General features: G+C 40.2%; 1 long non-coding RNA gene and 1 pseudogene across 2 annotated transcripts in view; both read left to right on the top strand.

Annotated features, from left to right (window-relative positions):
• The window catches only part of LOC106029037 (uncharacterized), a 34,304-nt gene extending 19,224 nt beyond the window's left edge, over positions 1–15,080 (top strand). Inside the window, exons 3-4 of one of the 2 annotated variants that reach the window (XR_010047580.1) lie at positions 1,644–1,731; positions 14,499–15,080. This is a non-coding gene — a long non-coding RNA (uncharacterized LOC106029037). The remainder of the gene's footprint in view (positions 1–1,643; positions 1,732–14,498) is intronic. The other variant, XR_001202679.3, reaches the window with a different exon arrangement.
• On the top strand, positions 12,489–15,080 carry LOC100728455 (holocytochrome c-type synthase-like; annotated as a pseudogene).
• Positions 15,081–15,335: the final 255 nt, after the last annotated feature.

Raw genomic sequence — 15,335 nt, 5'->3', positions numbered from 1 at the left:
ACCTGTGAACAAATTCAATTCTGTTATTTCTTGCTGACTTTTTGTCTAGTTGATCTATCTCTTTGTGACAATGGGGTATTAAGTTCCTCTGTTATAATTATGTTCTTGTGCATTTGGTTTATTCATGTCCATTAGTATTTTTCTCATATAGTTGGGTGCTTCTGTATTTGGTGCATATATGTTTATGTGTGAGATCTTCCTCTTGAATTATTTCCTTGACAAGTATGTAGTGACCTTCTTACTTCTTTTGATCATTCTTGGTTTGAAATTCACATTGTCTGCAAATAGAATAGCTACCCCTGCTTTTTTCTGGCTTCTTCTTGTATGGAATATTGTTTTCCATTCTTTGACTTTTAGCCTATGAGTTTCCTTTTGAGTCAGATGTGTTTCTTGTATACAGCATATTGTGGGATCCTATTTCTTGATCTATTCTGTCAACCTATTTCTTTTTTTAAAATTTTATTTAAAGGAAAAAAAAACCCCCACAAAACAGTATAAGGGTACAAGTAATACAGAATTTTAAAAAAACCAGTAAGAAATCACTAGTTAATAGATTACATATTGTCATCTTAGAAATAGTTGTTCAAGTTACAGGATTAAAGCATACAAAGTGGACATTCAAACAGTGATACTGCAAACAATTCTGTTCAGTGATCCAATAAAAATTTAGTAATATGGTCATCTATGTTACACCCCTAAACACACTTGCAGTTGTATCCTTTAGAGAACTTTCTTTTCCTCTCTTTTTTACAATAACATTTACACATTTTGGGTTTTATTACTCCCATAGTTCTTATTACTTTTTTTTTGGAAGAGAATAAAACCAAATATGACAAAACAAAGCAGTCAGTCAAAACAAAGGATGGAAATAGTCTTCTTTTATCTCAATCTCCCCCTTTTAAAAAATTATTTATTTATTTATTATTATTTTTAATTAAGGGAAAAAATAAAAAAATTAGCAGGATATATTATAGTAACTTTCTTAATTTCCTGTTAACTTGATTTAAAGCCCTATATTGCACCCACTATCTTGTTTTGACTGATTTTATTCTGTTCTGTTCTGTTTGATAGTATCAAGTTTGAGGGTATAGGCAACTACTTTGAAATGCAATAAGATTTACTATGGTGTTCATTCTGGTTTGACTATTATCTTCTTTTGAATGTCTCCAATGTTTAGGTTTTATTGGTCTTGTTCTGTACTGTTTTGTTCAATTTTATTATACCTAATGATATAGGCAATTCTTTTAAAGGTAGCAAGAGGCATTATGGTAACCATTGTTGATTATCTTGTATTCTGTTTTTACAACCTATTTCTTTTAATAGGTGAATTGAGACCATTTATATTGATGGATATAACTGATTGGTTCAACTTTGTCATGTTATTTTCCTGCCATTGGTTTTCTTTTTTCTCCCTTGTTTAACTGCTTGCCCTGTTTGGTGTTTTATTTCTATTGTCATTCTGGGAATTGTAGTCATTTTTGTCTTAATCTAGTATGTCTTTTAGTACTCTTTCTAGGGGTTGGTTTGGTGGACATGAATTTCTTCAGTTGTTCTTTGTCATGCAAGTATCATATTTATCCATTAAACTTCAAATAAAATTTTGAAGGGTATATCAATCTGGGCTTAAAGTTGTTTTCTTTCAGGTCTTGAAATACCTCATTCCAAGCTCATCTTAACTTGGGGGTTTGTCGTGAAAAGTCTGCTGTGATTCTAATGGGCTTTCCTTGATAGGTAAGGTGTGTCTTTTCTCTAACAGCTTTTAGTATTTTGCTTTTATGCTGTATGCCTGGGATCTTAATTTATTATATGTCTGGATGTAGGTTTCTTTTGGTTGTGACTGTTTGCCATTCTCTATGCCTCACTTACCCGCTTATCGCATTCTTTCCCTCATGTTTGACAAATTTTCTGCTATTACTTCTGTGAATAATTTTCTATGTCATTTACATTTGATCCGGCCTGTGGATCAATCTATGGGTCTCACCTGGAGAGGGAATCAGGGATGGGGGCAGGACAAGAGAAAAGAGAGACCCGAGACTTGGCAGATTCCATTCAAGTCTCGTTTATTTTTAAAATGGCTACAACTAAAAAAAAAAAAAAAAATGGCTACAACTTATATAGGGTGGAGGCGGGCCAATGGGGCAGGAAGAGGGCACAGAGTGCTATCTGATAGGTCATCATCACATCCGGATATATGACGTAAGCAGGAGAGGATTATGGGTAATGTAGGCAGACATGAGGATCATGGGAAATGTAGGCTGACACACAAAATGCCCTCAGGCGGGAGGGGCAGGGCAGCAGCAGCTATTTGAAGCCGCTCCCTACATCTCCTCCCTTATTATTATTTATATTTTTTGGAACATGGCAGGCCCTGGGAGGACAGCTCCCGTCTTGGGTCAAGGACTCCTCATATGAACCCAATCGAGCCTTACCCGTCATGGGCCTGCAGGACAGCTGTTGGTCCTGGACCTGTCTTAGGTGGCCGATTGGCATTACATATGTGTCCTAGTTGCCCGTCTCTGACTGCCTGTCCAGTGCCTCAGGGCATCTGGGCCACAGCATCATGTGGGCCATCGGTGGGTGTTTTTTCCCGATAAGTTTGTTGTTCTGCCATTTCCAACCGATGGTAATATACCTGAATGGGCTTTGCCATAAATGTGTCAACCTTGTTATTAATGTTATTAATGAGTGTCATGATCCTCTGGAAAATACAAGGTCCTACAATAAGCAGCAACAGCCAGGCAGCTAGGGGTCCCAAGAGGGGGGCAATGTAAGAGAAGAGACTCCCCCACATGGAGGAGAAGCTGGTTGCTCTGATGCGCTCCTTTTCTCTCTCTTTGAGGCTCTCTCTCAGTTTACTCATGGACTCTTTGACTACTCCTGAGTGGTCAGCATAAAAACAACACTCTTCCTTGAGGGCTGCACATAAGCCACCCTCCTTCATAAATAGGAGGTCTAATCCTCTTCTATTTTGCAGGACTACCTCAGATAGAGACGTCAGGGACGCCTGTAGAGCTGTCACAGATGCTTCTATTTCTTTTAAATCCTGATCCACTGCTGCCTGTAATTGAGCTAGATGTTTATTTCCCAATACTAGAGCCGTGGTCCCTGTCCCTATTCCCGTTGCTACTCCTAATCCTAGTAACACAGCTAAGGTGAGTGTCACAGGTTCTCTCTTAAATATATAGCTGATCTGCGATGCCTGGAGGTAGTAGTCTCCTGGGTGGAAGGTTATGCGAGGAAGAACCTGTACAAGAACACAAAAATCTGCAGACTTGTTAAAAACAGCAGTTGCTATACAGGGTGAGAGGCCAAAATTGCAGGCCCAAGACGTTCCTGGGGGTGGAATGAGGTAATTATTTGGCTTGAATTTGGAATGAAGCTGGGCACAGAGTTGTGTTGCCAGTGCTGGTGGATGGCTGGAATCCATAAGACAAGTTCCTCTACCTGAGACATCAGGGAGAGTCAGCTTGTGGTGATTGTCCCAGTCACAGGCAGATGAGCTAGAAGAACTGATAAAGGTTAAATTGAGGGCCTTTCCTTCATAATATGGGGGAGGAGCAGCCAAACATAACCAACATGATTGGGTGAGATCAGATCGGGTATGATTTAAAGCCATGTATGCTCCTTTAATCAAACTGAATAGGTTAGAATGTGAATATTGAGGGGCAGGTACATGATCTGTCTGGTGTAGCAGAGCTTGAGAAACCCTTATGGTTGGGTGACTTACTGTGGTTGTTTGAACAGCAATAACAGGATCTGTATTGGACTGATCGTATTTTGGATTTGGATTATATTTTGGCTTTAGAGCAGGATTTGGGCCTATGGGCGTGGATGAAATCTGTAAGGGAACCTTTTTATGAGAATAAGATTTCCCTTGTCTTTGCCTGACTCATAAGCTCGAAGTCTCCAGATGCGTCCTGTTAGCCAGCCAGGGTCTTCAGGAGTGGTGACAGTGACATTTAGAACCTGACAGGGTCTTTGACTGGCCGGTGGGTAGTCACCTAGGCTGCACCCCGGCGGCCCCCATGTCAATTTAAGGTGTTTATCGGGGAAGGCGGGTTGCCACTCTGTTGCAGCTGTTTCACAGCCCCAATAAGCACAAAAATATTCTCCCGGGGAATTACAATATGATCCGCCCCCGGTTGCTGCGGGACAAAGGTAAAAATGACTTTGTTTGGGACATCGGAGCCCTGGAAAGAACCAACAGGGTGTGGGCGCAAACCATGGACTTCCTGATCCTATCCAAGTCCAAATCACCTCTTGGTCTTTCCAGTGACTAAGCTCCCATTTCTTTCTTTTTTTTCTTTTCTTTTTTTTTTTTTTTTGTCTTTTTCCTTTTTATCAGTACCGGGGATCGGAACTCACGACTGCCTGCTTGCAAGGCAGGCGCTTATGCCTCTGAGCTAAATCCCCAGGGCCCATTTTTTTTTTCACCACCAGAGTCAGTATGGAGGTGGCGCCATTTTGAGTATCGGGTGGTGCACACCATTTTGAGTACCCTCGTGGCCTCCAGACAAAGGGAGTGGCGGCACATCGCCATCTTGAACAGGCTCCGGGATCTCAAGGACAACAGAGCCAGGAGGGCTGGGTGCCTTAGATAAGACCAGTGGTGGCGGAGTACAACTACGGGAGGCAGCTAACGCAGCCTCACCCTGGGCAAGCATCTCCGCGACCTGGGGATCTGCGTGACATTGTGCCAGCAGCTCAGAGATTAAAGTCCAATATGAAAAAGCAGTTACAGGAACCTTTTTTGGACCAAAAACTTCATAATAGTCTTTAAGAGCATCTCCTACTCTATTCCACCTGTTTAAATTAATGGTACCCTCTAGGGGGAACCATGGACACACTGAATGTATAAACTGAAAGTACTTTATTAGTTCCTTTGTCTTAACCTTAATCCCTCTAGTCTTGAGTGCCTCCCTGAGGCCAGTCATGAACAATTCGTGCTCACTGAGTGCTTGTCCCATGCTAATGCCGTTCACCTACCATGATTCAGGCGAGACGTAAGGTGGCCGTCTGCACGGATCACAGGAACGAGGTCCTTGAATCAGTCACGCTGGCCAGTGCTTTACTCCTGTGAACGGTCCCGCGTCCTTAGCCCTCGTGCCAGGTGGGGTCCCTTCATGGTCGCCACTTGATCCGGCCTGCGGATCAATCTATGGGTCTCACCTGGAGAGGGGATCGGGGATGGGGGCAGGGCAAGAGAAAAGAGAGACCCGAGACTTGGCGGATTCCATTCAAGTCTCGTTTATTTTTAAAATGGCTACAACTTATATAGGGTGGAGGTGGGCCAATGGGGCAGGAAGAGGGCACAGAGTGTTATCTGGTAGGTCATCATCACATCCAGATATATGACGTAAGCAGGAGAGGATTATGGGTAATGTATACAGACATGAGGATCATGGGAAATGTAGGCTGACACACAAAATGCCCTCAGGCAGGAGGGGCAGGGCAGCAGCAGCTATTCGAAGCCGCTCCCTACATACATTGATCCCTGCATCTTCATTGATTCCTATGAGTTTTATATTGTTTCTCTTTCATCATATTGAAGCTATTGAACTGTCATTTCATGCTGTCTTGTTATTTTTAAAAGTTTTTTCCTTTCATGATCATTAGCTGCAATCCTGTCCTCAAGGTCTGAAATTTTATCCTCAGTTTCATTCAAGCTTTCAATAGAAGCTTTTATTTCTTGGATATTTCTTTGAATTTTTTTCATGTATTCTACTTTTCTATATTGTTCCTTCAAGATTTCCATCATTTTCCCATGCTCCTGTACTTTTTTTAAAAAAAAATCTGTCTTCTCTGGCTATGCTGAGCAAGTCCTTTATTAAGATTATCATTTTTGTCCTTATGTGAGAGATTATTTCTAATCTGATTTCCTCTATGTCCTCATGGATTTGTTTCTCTATTTCACTTGCTGTTTTTTCAGAAGTTTCAGGTGTATGATAATGTCCTCTAATTCAATGTCTACTGTATTTGTTCCTGATGGATGGGACATTTGAGATTGAATTTTTCTTTTTTTTTTTATTTTTACCTTTTGGGCTAATATTTGGTCTTTCAATCCTACTGTTCTCAACTGTCTGTAGTATGTGGCATGTCTTAGGATCCTAATGTGTGGTTGATGTTTGTCCAGTTGCTGAGTCCCATGAAGGGGAAGGCTAGTCACCTGAATTCCTCCTGAAGGGCCTGTTGGGTGAGTCCTATACTGTTCCTAGGCTTACTAGCCTAGGTGTATTAATGTAAGTGAACCCTTAGTTCCTGCTGTTACTATGGCTTCAGGTTGTTCCAGACCACCAGATCTACCTGGATATAGTGTTTGCCTTGCCTGGGTCCCTACTGTGTCATTGGGTGTCTTGTAAGCTCTTTTGATTTCTTTTGGGTTGGGAGAGGCCTTATTGGCTCTCCTCAACCCACCTGGTGTTCTCTATGTGGAGGAAGGATTCACCCACACTCCTGCCAGAGTTGCCAAGGTCCCACAGCTGGGGGTGGGGTGGGGACTTCGCTACTTCTTCTGTTTACCCACTGAGGTCCTCTGTTTGACGGGGAAACTCACCACACTGTCATAAGCCCGCTGAGGTGCTCTGTGTGGATGAGTGGTTACTGAGTCTCTCTATTAGCCCAGCAAGGTTAATCCACTGCTGTCCAAGGTCCTGGGGGTCGAGGGGGTGGGGTGGCGAGTGATCTGCAGCCATCCCAGGTCTGGGGTGGTGAGGAGGAAGGCAGCCCACTATCTGCAGTGGCCCTAGGTTATGGGGTTCATGGGAGGGGCAGTCAGTGATCTTCAGCTGTCCTTGGTCCAGGGGTCAAGGGGGAGGGGCCTATTTGTGTCTTCTTTAGAGGTGTTTAGCAATTTTTTAATTATGTTTTTCGTTTTTTCTTTTACCTGAGATAGTGTTTTTGTTCTAATTTCTTTTACGGCTTCATGAAGTTTTTTCTTTACTTCAGTTGCCATCACTTCAGATATTTCAGATATGCGACTCCCAATCTCTTTCATATTTACATCTCCTAGACTTGCTCTGCAGAGTTGGAGGCCAGAGACTGCCTTTTGCTTCTTTGTCTTGACGGTTTCCTGGGTTGTTCTGGACAAGCAGGGAGAGAGGTCCCAGGCACTTCCCATATTGGCTACAATTTCTCCAAAGTGTGACTGTTTGGTTCTCCTGGCCAGTGCTGGCCAGGGTATTCAATGGTGGCCACTGGGTACGCTGGTGTGGGGATGGCAGTTGCTTTTCCCAGCCTGCGCTGGCTACTGGTTGTGGGAAGCATCTCAGCTGGTGGCTGGTGTGCACGCAGGGGCAGGGCTGGCTACTGCCTCCTGGACCTGAGCTGGTTACCCGATTGCATGTTTTAGGTTGTGGTTCTGCTCTGACATTGTTGTCGTTGTCTTCACTAGGGCTACAGTAGTGTGAAAGTTCTGATTCATTGTGTGTGGCATACAACAGGTCCCAGGTGGGGCCTATCCAATCCCTTATCCTCGTGACAGCCCTCACTATTTCACACCTGGCAGCTGTTGCAGTGGTGCCCTATTATTACCTTCCTTGGGCATCCTTCCTCCAGTGTCTCCACACAGGGTTCAGGGGTGCTGGTTCTGCCTTAGAACCTCTGGCCCCTGGGTTCCCAGACTCCTCAGTGTTAGAATAGATTCTCATTTCTTCTTCAATTCTTTTTTTTAATATAGAGATTTCTGATGCTTCTACTGCCTATACTTACTTTAACCAAAATCCTTTTGAAGCATTCAGGGGTTCATAATCTTACTTTCAATCTATGTTTTCTGTGTTATTTCTAGCCATCCATTGGTGATATTCCACATTTGTTTCTTGGACATTTATTTATAGACCCCTACTTCCATGCATGGTCTCGTTACTGTCTCTACCTAGGAGATCAACCTATTCCAGATCTAGTTCAAATCTTTCATAATGTTTGGAGACTCCTCTGTTTATCCCTATTCCTCTTCCCACTATAGAACTTTATTCTGCTCAAATTGTTGTTGTCTGCCACCCTAAACTTAAGGTGTCCAATATGTTAGCCTTGAACAACATGTAGCTATCTAAATTTAAGTTAATTAAAGTGAAAAAAATAAAAAATCCAGCTCCTTACTTCCATAGCCACATTCCATAGCTCAGTAGCCCTTGACTGTAGTTGTAGTACAGTGGTTACTGTATTGTATAGCCCAGATACAGGACATTTCCATCCTCACAGGAAGTCCTATGAGACAGTTCTAGGGCTACATATCATTCACATATTCTTATGTTTATTGAATGTTTAATTAGTCATATTGAATGAATTAGAATTTTATTGATTGTTTTGCTTTGGTTTCTGGCTCTGCATTGTAATTGGTATTTTTAGCTTTTAAAAAGACACAAGACTCTTTTCTGGTGGGCTATGCTGTCGGGTGAAGTCTCATCTCCTCTTTCCATGTATTCATTTCAGGTTTTCTGAGGATTTTTGATCCTCTGACTTCCCCACAAGGTGTGTCCCAGGTCACTTCCCATGGCCCAACCTAGAACAGCAATCTTTATTAATGAAGCTTGTTTTAGAGGACAGATCAGCGATCTGTAACTCTCATGGTTACACTGTCACTGAGGGGAGGCTACCTGTCCTAGAGGACCCTCATGTTTGCAGGGGGCAAAAGACATAGATACAAGGTTACCTGTGACAATTAACAGTGGCAGTTTAAGGTATTCGATTTCATTAACCTCTTGCAAAATCAATTGTTTAAGAGGCTCCTGGGAAGAAAAACACAAGGTCAGAATGGCCACAAGAGGGCACCAGTGTACCTTAAACAGCCTTTACCTATAAAAACCTCTGGAAGGTTTCCTTTCCTTGCAAGACCAGGATGGAAAGAATGCACACTGGAAAGGAATTGGGGAACAAAACAAAACAAAACAAAAGAAGCACAAAATAAACACATCACATTGTTATATGTATCTAGAAGACATGTTCACCACATTTATGTATCTAGAGCCTCAAATATAGGAATCAAAAGAGTTGGAATAATAGACAAGAGATTTAGACTTCAGATCCAGGTGTGATGTGAGCAAGTCAGTAGAGTTTAAAACAGAATAAACCTCACTTTGAAGCAAGGTAGCTATGGAAACATTACCAAAATTATTCTGTTACTTTATGGCTGTAGTGGTTTCTGTAGCCCAGAAATGCTGTCAAGGGAAGGCAGAGTATTATTTTCTTATAAATAACACAACATAGGATCCTATATGGAAAACTGCAAGAAGTTAGATTTCAGAAGTAGAGATGTTTCAACAAAAATACTCAACAGCTTTAACTTGGTTTCTGATGAATTTTCTCCAGGTTTTTTCTTTATTTCTGTTTTCTCATGCAGTGAGGAAGCCAGTAATGAAAGTATTTCCATGTCTTTAGATGAATTATATACACATATGTGTCTGCATATTAGCATGGCTGGTAGAAGACACCTGTTTGTCCAGGTGTGGCCCACATGAGGGCAGGTGACCTATCTTTAGTAGTTAAAGGACCTCGCTTCTTGGAGGTGGGATAGACGTGGGGCTATGTCCTGCCACTGGTTCTCAGAGATCCTAAACCAACTGCCTCTGCTGTCAAGCTTCTCAGTAAACTCCAAAGAGCACACAAAGACCACATATAAGACTTCTTTCTTATTGTGCTGAGCGTGTAGTATAGGTGGGGATAAACAAGGTAGGCTGATGTAAGAGGGGTAAGGCGTTATTTAAGTTCTGGAGATATTATCATGCTGGTGGTTGCTAGGAGCTAAGGGTGAAGTTTGACAATAGGATGAAGTCAATCTAATCGGGGGCTCCAAATGCTCTCATTGCAGCCTGACAAGTACTCTTTCTCTCCACATAGTTTCAAGGGAGCTCTGTACCCTGAGGATCAATAGCAAATTGGAAATCAAATACCAGTACTTTAATGCAATGTGCTCTGGCAAAAGACTGAATTGTCTACGTGCCCAAGGTTTTAAGACTCAGAAGCATAATATGCCACTCTTAATCTAAATATTCAGAAATCACTTCTATCATGGCTATATTGAAAAATAAAATCAAAAGCTGAGAGTGGATAGCAATGTACATGGTAGGTGAGCTTAACTGTGTGTGTGTGGAGACAAAATGGAGAAGAACAGAGTAGCTCTTTTATTACTATGCTTTTGGTGTGATACCAAAGAAAATATTGTCTAACCTAAAATCATAGACTTCTTTCTTTTCTTCTAAGAATTTTACAGTTTTACTCTTACATTGTGCCTATGATCAATTTGCAGTTGATTTTTGTGTACGGTATAAGGAAGAGGTCCAACTTCATTCTTTAGCATATGGATGTGTAGTTCTGCTCATTACCATTTAGAAATAGAAAATATCCAAAAAAATGACTGCAATGAAAGAGTCTACTGTTTATGAGAACTTTTTGAGCAGAACTTCACGCTGACTAGAAGAAATACTTGCTTAGAGTTATTATGAGATGAAATTCATATTTCTTTTGTGGTTGCACTATTACAACTGTGGGTATATTTGTTACAGTAATTTAACTTACTGTAACCAATGAAACTCAACTTTAGCTAAAAGACAAAAAAACTAAATTACTTGGAAAGCTGGACTAGAAAAACTAGGATTGGGTGCAGAGCAAGATTGGGACTGAGGAGGTTTGTAATTGAGTAGCTTCCTCTGATTTTAGGAATTGTTACTGTGTCAAGAACCTTCTATTTTTACTATTTCTTTGGCAATGGAGGCAAAGGGCTGGGTGTGGGTAGTAGTGGTAATGTGGTATGGCAATGGGGCGGGAGAGGAGCCTTGGAATGAGTCTTTAAGAGCACCTGTGAAAGTCAGTAGAGACAGCACCAGAACCAGGGAGCATATAACATGTCACTGGGCCCCGGCTATATCTATCATCTCTGTTCTGTCAAGAAGCTGCAGATTACAGGTCTCTTTACAAACCATACTGGAGCTGATTGGCTCAATAGTGTGCTGAGTTTTTTAAAACTAAAAGAATAAAAATTTTATTAAGTACTATAGATAACATTCAATAATCATCAAATTCAAACCCATCTATAATTAATCAAATTTACTAGGCCATTTTTATTTTTTTGGTACCAGGGATCAAACTCATGACCTCACATTTGCCAGGCAAGTGCTTGTGCCACTGAGCTAACTCCCCAGCCCCATACTAGGCCGTTCTTGAACAGTCCCTGTGTTAGGGTAAGACTGCTGTCAACTTACTTTAAGACATTAAGATTCCTACGTAGCTCTTGTAGACAGGAAATGAGGAATTATACCTCATTTATGATCACTGGTGAGCATACAGATTTTCAATGGCAAGTCAGATTTATTGGGGCCAATGACACCTGCCATAAAAGTCATATGGTCCCTAGTGACTCTGAGCCCAAATTGCTGGGGAGAAGGTGAAGACACAATGATTTTGCACAAAACAAATCACAGGAGTTGAATTTAGGTGTAGTGAATGGTGATAGCCAAATAATTTTACCAAGTCTTTGGTTATTTATTTATTTGTGTTTTATTTGATGATTTTCTTTTCTTTTCTTTTCTTTTTTTTTTTTTTTGGTACTGGGGATCAAACTCCTCATGACCTTGCAATTGCCTGGCAGGTGCTTGTGCCGCTGAGCTAAATCCCTGGCTGTTTGATGATTTTAAAAATAAAAAGAAGGTACATAAATACAGACTACAGTATGATGTCCAAGGCAGTATTCTACATGACAAAAATAAAAACAAAACAAATTTATAAAGTAAATATATCAGCACTGAACAAGCAAGCATTAGTACTTGATATTTAATTCAGGCTGTATGTGTATAAGATGATCTGGCCACAGGCTTATGTAAAATAAATTATGTTCTAGAATACCAAAATGCTAACTATTCTGACTACAAACTACCTTATTCTGCTGGTCAGTATTTTGCAGGAACTTCTATAGACTATGAAGAGAGTTGACATGGTATTCTGCATACTGTTCTATAGGAAAGAACAACATTTGAAAGAAAGATCACGAATGTCATAGTTCCGACATGTCAGAATTCTCTATAAGTTTATGTGACTATTGCTTTTGGTTTTAAAACAAATTCTAGGCACTAAGAGAAACCTCTCAAATAAGCATGTAAATGTATATAAAATGTTTTCTTTTGAAGTTTTTCATTACTTTCAAATTTGGTTATTTGAAGGAAAAAGCAACAGGACTACAAGCTTTGGAAAAGTTACATTTCTAATGAAATGGAGCATAAAAAAAGACAAAAAGATAATTTAATAAATACCTACAAATTTTAAATCATGTTAAATTTAAACCTAGATATCTTCCCTAAAATTAAATTTTTCTAAGATTGTGCCATTGTAACTTACTTAGATGATCAAGGTTACTTTTCAAGTCCTTTTGTATAAAAATGGTGCTAAAATAAATAGAAAAATACTGTATAATTGCTAACCACTAATTGCTAACTCTACCTTTAAAATGAGTCTATTCTCTGTTGCATGTGTTACTCTACTAAAGAAAAAATTTAATTAAGGAGATAGAATATATGTATTTTCTGTAGATCTATTCAAAATTGTTATTATTTTCTGGATTTCCCTGAAAACTACATAAACTAGGGTCTAAAAATACAGGTAATATGGCTTGGATAGAAACAAGCATAGGTGAGACATTCTATTTAAAAGACAAATTATTTTCTTGCAGAGGAAGTAATGAGAAAAAATATACATTCTGTCTTCACTTAATAAATGGAAGAACGTGTTTACAAGGTTGGTTTACAAGTGAATGCTTCCTTGTTATCTAAGTCAAAGCACAAAAAACAACTCTATCAACCATAAAACCTCAATATCCTCTATTATTTACTATAAGAATCAAGTATTACATCCAAACAGAACTTGAAAAAAGAAATTAAAATTAGCCTACAGATAATTATGAAATGATTGGATGCGACAGCAGTGACCCGGTGAGGTGAAGGCAGTGCTGGACATTTAAAATTGTTTGGAGTCAACACTTTGATTCCAGCCATGGGTTTGTCAGCATCTACTCCTGCTGTTGCAGTTCAGACCCCAAAAGCTTCAGATCATCAGACAGCATCACCACCTTCAGGATGCCCAATGCATGAAAGGAAGAGTCAAGGCTGTCCAGTAAGTGAGGAACCATCCAGTCCAACTAGTGACAGCAAAACTTACTCTGTGCCTGCCCACCAGGATCGAGCGTACCTATGTGGAGTGCCCCTTTACCCATGCCAGGGCCGATAAGGAGAACCTGGATCCTTCAAATCTGATGCCACCACCTAATCAAACACCAGCCCCAGATCAGCCTTTTGCTTTGTCTACGGTCAGAGAAGAATCATCCATTCCAAGAGCAGACTGAGAAAAAGTGGGTCTATCCTTCAGAACAGATGTCCTGGAATGCAATGTTAAGGAAAGGGTGGAGGTGGAAGGATGAGGATATTAGTCAGAAAGATATGTATAACATCATAAAGATTCACAATCAGAATAACGAGCAGGCCTGGAAGGAGATTTTGAAGTGGGAAGCCCTTCATGCTGTGGAGTGTCCTTGTGGTCCCTCATTGATCCGATTCGGAGGGAAAGCAAAGCAGTATTCACCAAGGGCCAGAATTCGTTCCTGGATGGGGTATGAGTTGCCTTTTGACAGGCATGATTGGATCATCAACCGCTGCGGGATGGAAGTTAGACACGTGATCGATTACTACGATGGTGGCGAAGTGAACGAGAACTACCAGTTCGCCATCCTGGATGTGCGCCCCGCCTTGGATTCGCTTTCTGCTGTATGGGACAGAATGAAGGTTGCTTGGTGGCGCTGGACGTCATAACCAATGTTTTGTTTGTGATGGAAAAATATAAACTATTTTTTTCTGAAGGGTACATTATACTATTTCCTTAAACTGAATCCCACTCATGATTTAAGAAGAGTTTGAAGTGGGCAGACACATTTCATCGTTTACTTAGTGAGAGACACCCTCTCCATTAACCTCTGAGTCCTGTTGGCCTTGCACTCCATAGCAGACCATTTTAAGTTTTCCTCCCATTCAGGTGGGCAGCAGTCTTTTGGCTTTCCCTTTAACTTCGCTATTGCTTGTTTAGTTCGTCTAAAAAAGTCTTAACTTCTGTAAAAGAACTTTTGAAAAATGTTCAGAGTTGTCTTGTTTTTTTCAGGAATGAGATGTAAAACCTGAAAGTCAGTGCAATGTTCATGAACTTTTTCCTGGTCAAGTATTATAACTGAAACTTAGAAACAAGACATAGTTACACTTTTAAAAAAATGATCAGCAATTCTAAAGCCCCTGCAATGTAGTAGTAGCCCTGAACGAAATGTAAAGGTATATACTGCAAATGTATTCAGCAAGAATAAGCATGTCTCAGCTCTCCAAATTTTCATTAAGTGAGTTTTTCACACTGGACCTTGTTATAGAAATTTAAGCCACCGTGAAGCAGTAATCCACATATTTTGAACACGTATTTTAACTTTAAATTTTTCCTCTTTATTCCTATAATTCTAATTTGTAAGTCTGCTTCCCCCGAAACAGGTATCATTGTCCCTGGCATTTGACAGCTCATCTCAACTTGGAGCTCCATTCCTCCCCAGCTGGGGAGGTTTCCTTCCAGTCGGCTGAATCCAAACCCTGAGAGCACGGCTGAAGTCACAGAGCCAGAGCTGATCCCTCTGTAAACCATGAGGACATTTGCTGTGGGTTAAAGTTCACAAGAAGAGTGTTTTTTCTCACATGTAGAGTATTTGCAACAATTCAGAGTCTTGAATTTGTTTTTGTTTTTAGGAAGCTCTAAATTTGCTGTTGGAATTCTTTGTTTCAGTAATCCATGGACTGGTTATTCTAATTATAGCAGCATGTTGCAAATGATTGTTTTTTCTTCATTGCTGTTAACATTAAATCTTTCATTTTTCCTGAAAACTAGTGTTAAATTAGTGGCTGGAACTGGCAGTCTGAATGATTATCTTGCTGTGGATTTCTCTGTTATGTCAGTTCTGTGTGGGATTTTAAAAAAATCAATAATTTTAAGTTGACATGTCAAATATTTATATTTTTAAAATAAAGGTGATAGTTAATGGTTTTGAAAAATAAAAAAAAATTATGAAATGATTGATTTTATCCAGACTAACATACTTTTTTACACGTATAAATGGCAATATAAGCAGAATGCATAGTTGAAAAATGAAAATCAGAAACACTTTTCTTCTTACATTGAAAAGGTGATTGATATATTAAAAATCTTCAAATTCCTATCAAATCAATGTTCCTCACAATTATCATCTGGGGTGAGCTGGACTGGTTCATTAGTAAACTGAGGATCAAAGTTGTCCAAGCCAAATCCCCTAGAAATATTTGATTTAAAGGGAGTACCAG

Source organism: Cavia porcellus, unplaced genomic scaffold (assembly GCF_034190915.1).
Source record: "Cavia porcellus strain 051 isolate PalLab524CR breed Dunkin Hartley unplaced genomic scaffold, mCavPor4.1 scaffold_5, whole genome shotgun sequence".
NCBI lineage: Eukaryota > Metazoa > Chordata > Mammalia > Rodentia > Caviidae > Cavia > Cavia porcellus.
Note: the sequence above shows the minus strand (reverse complement) of the source record. Positions and strands in the feature narration are given on the sequence as shown.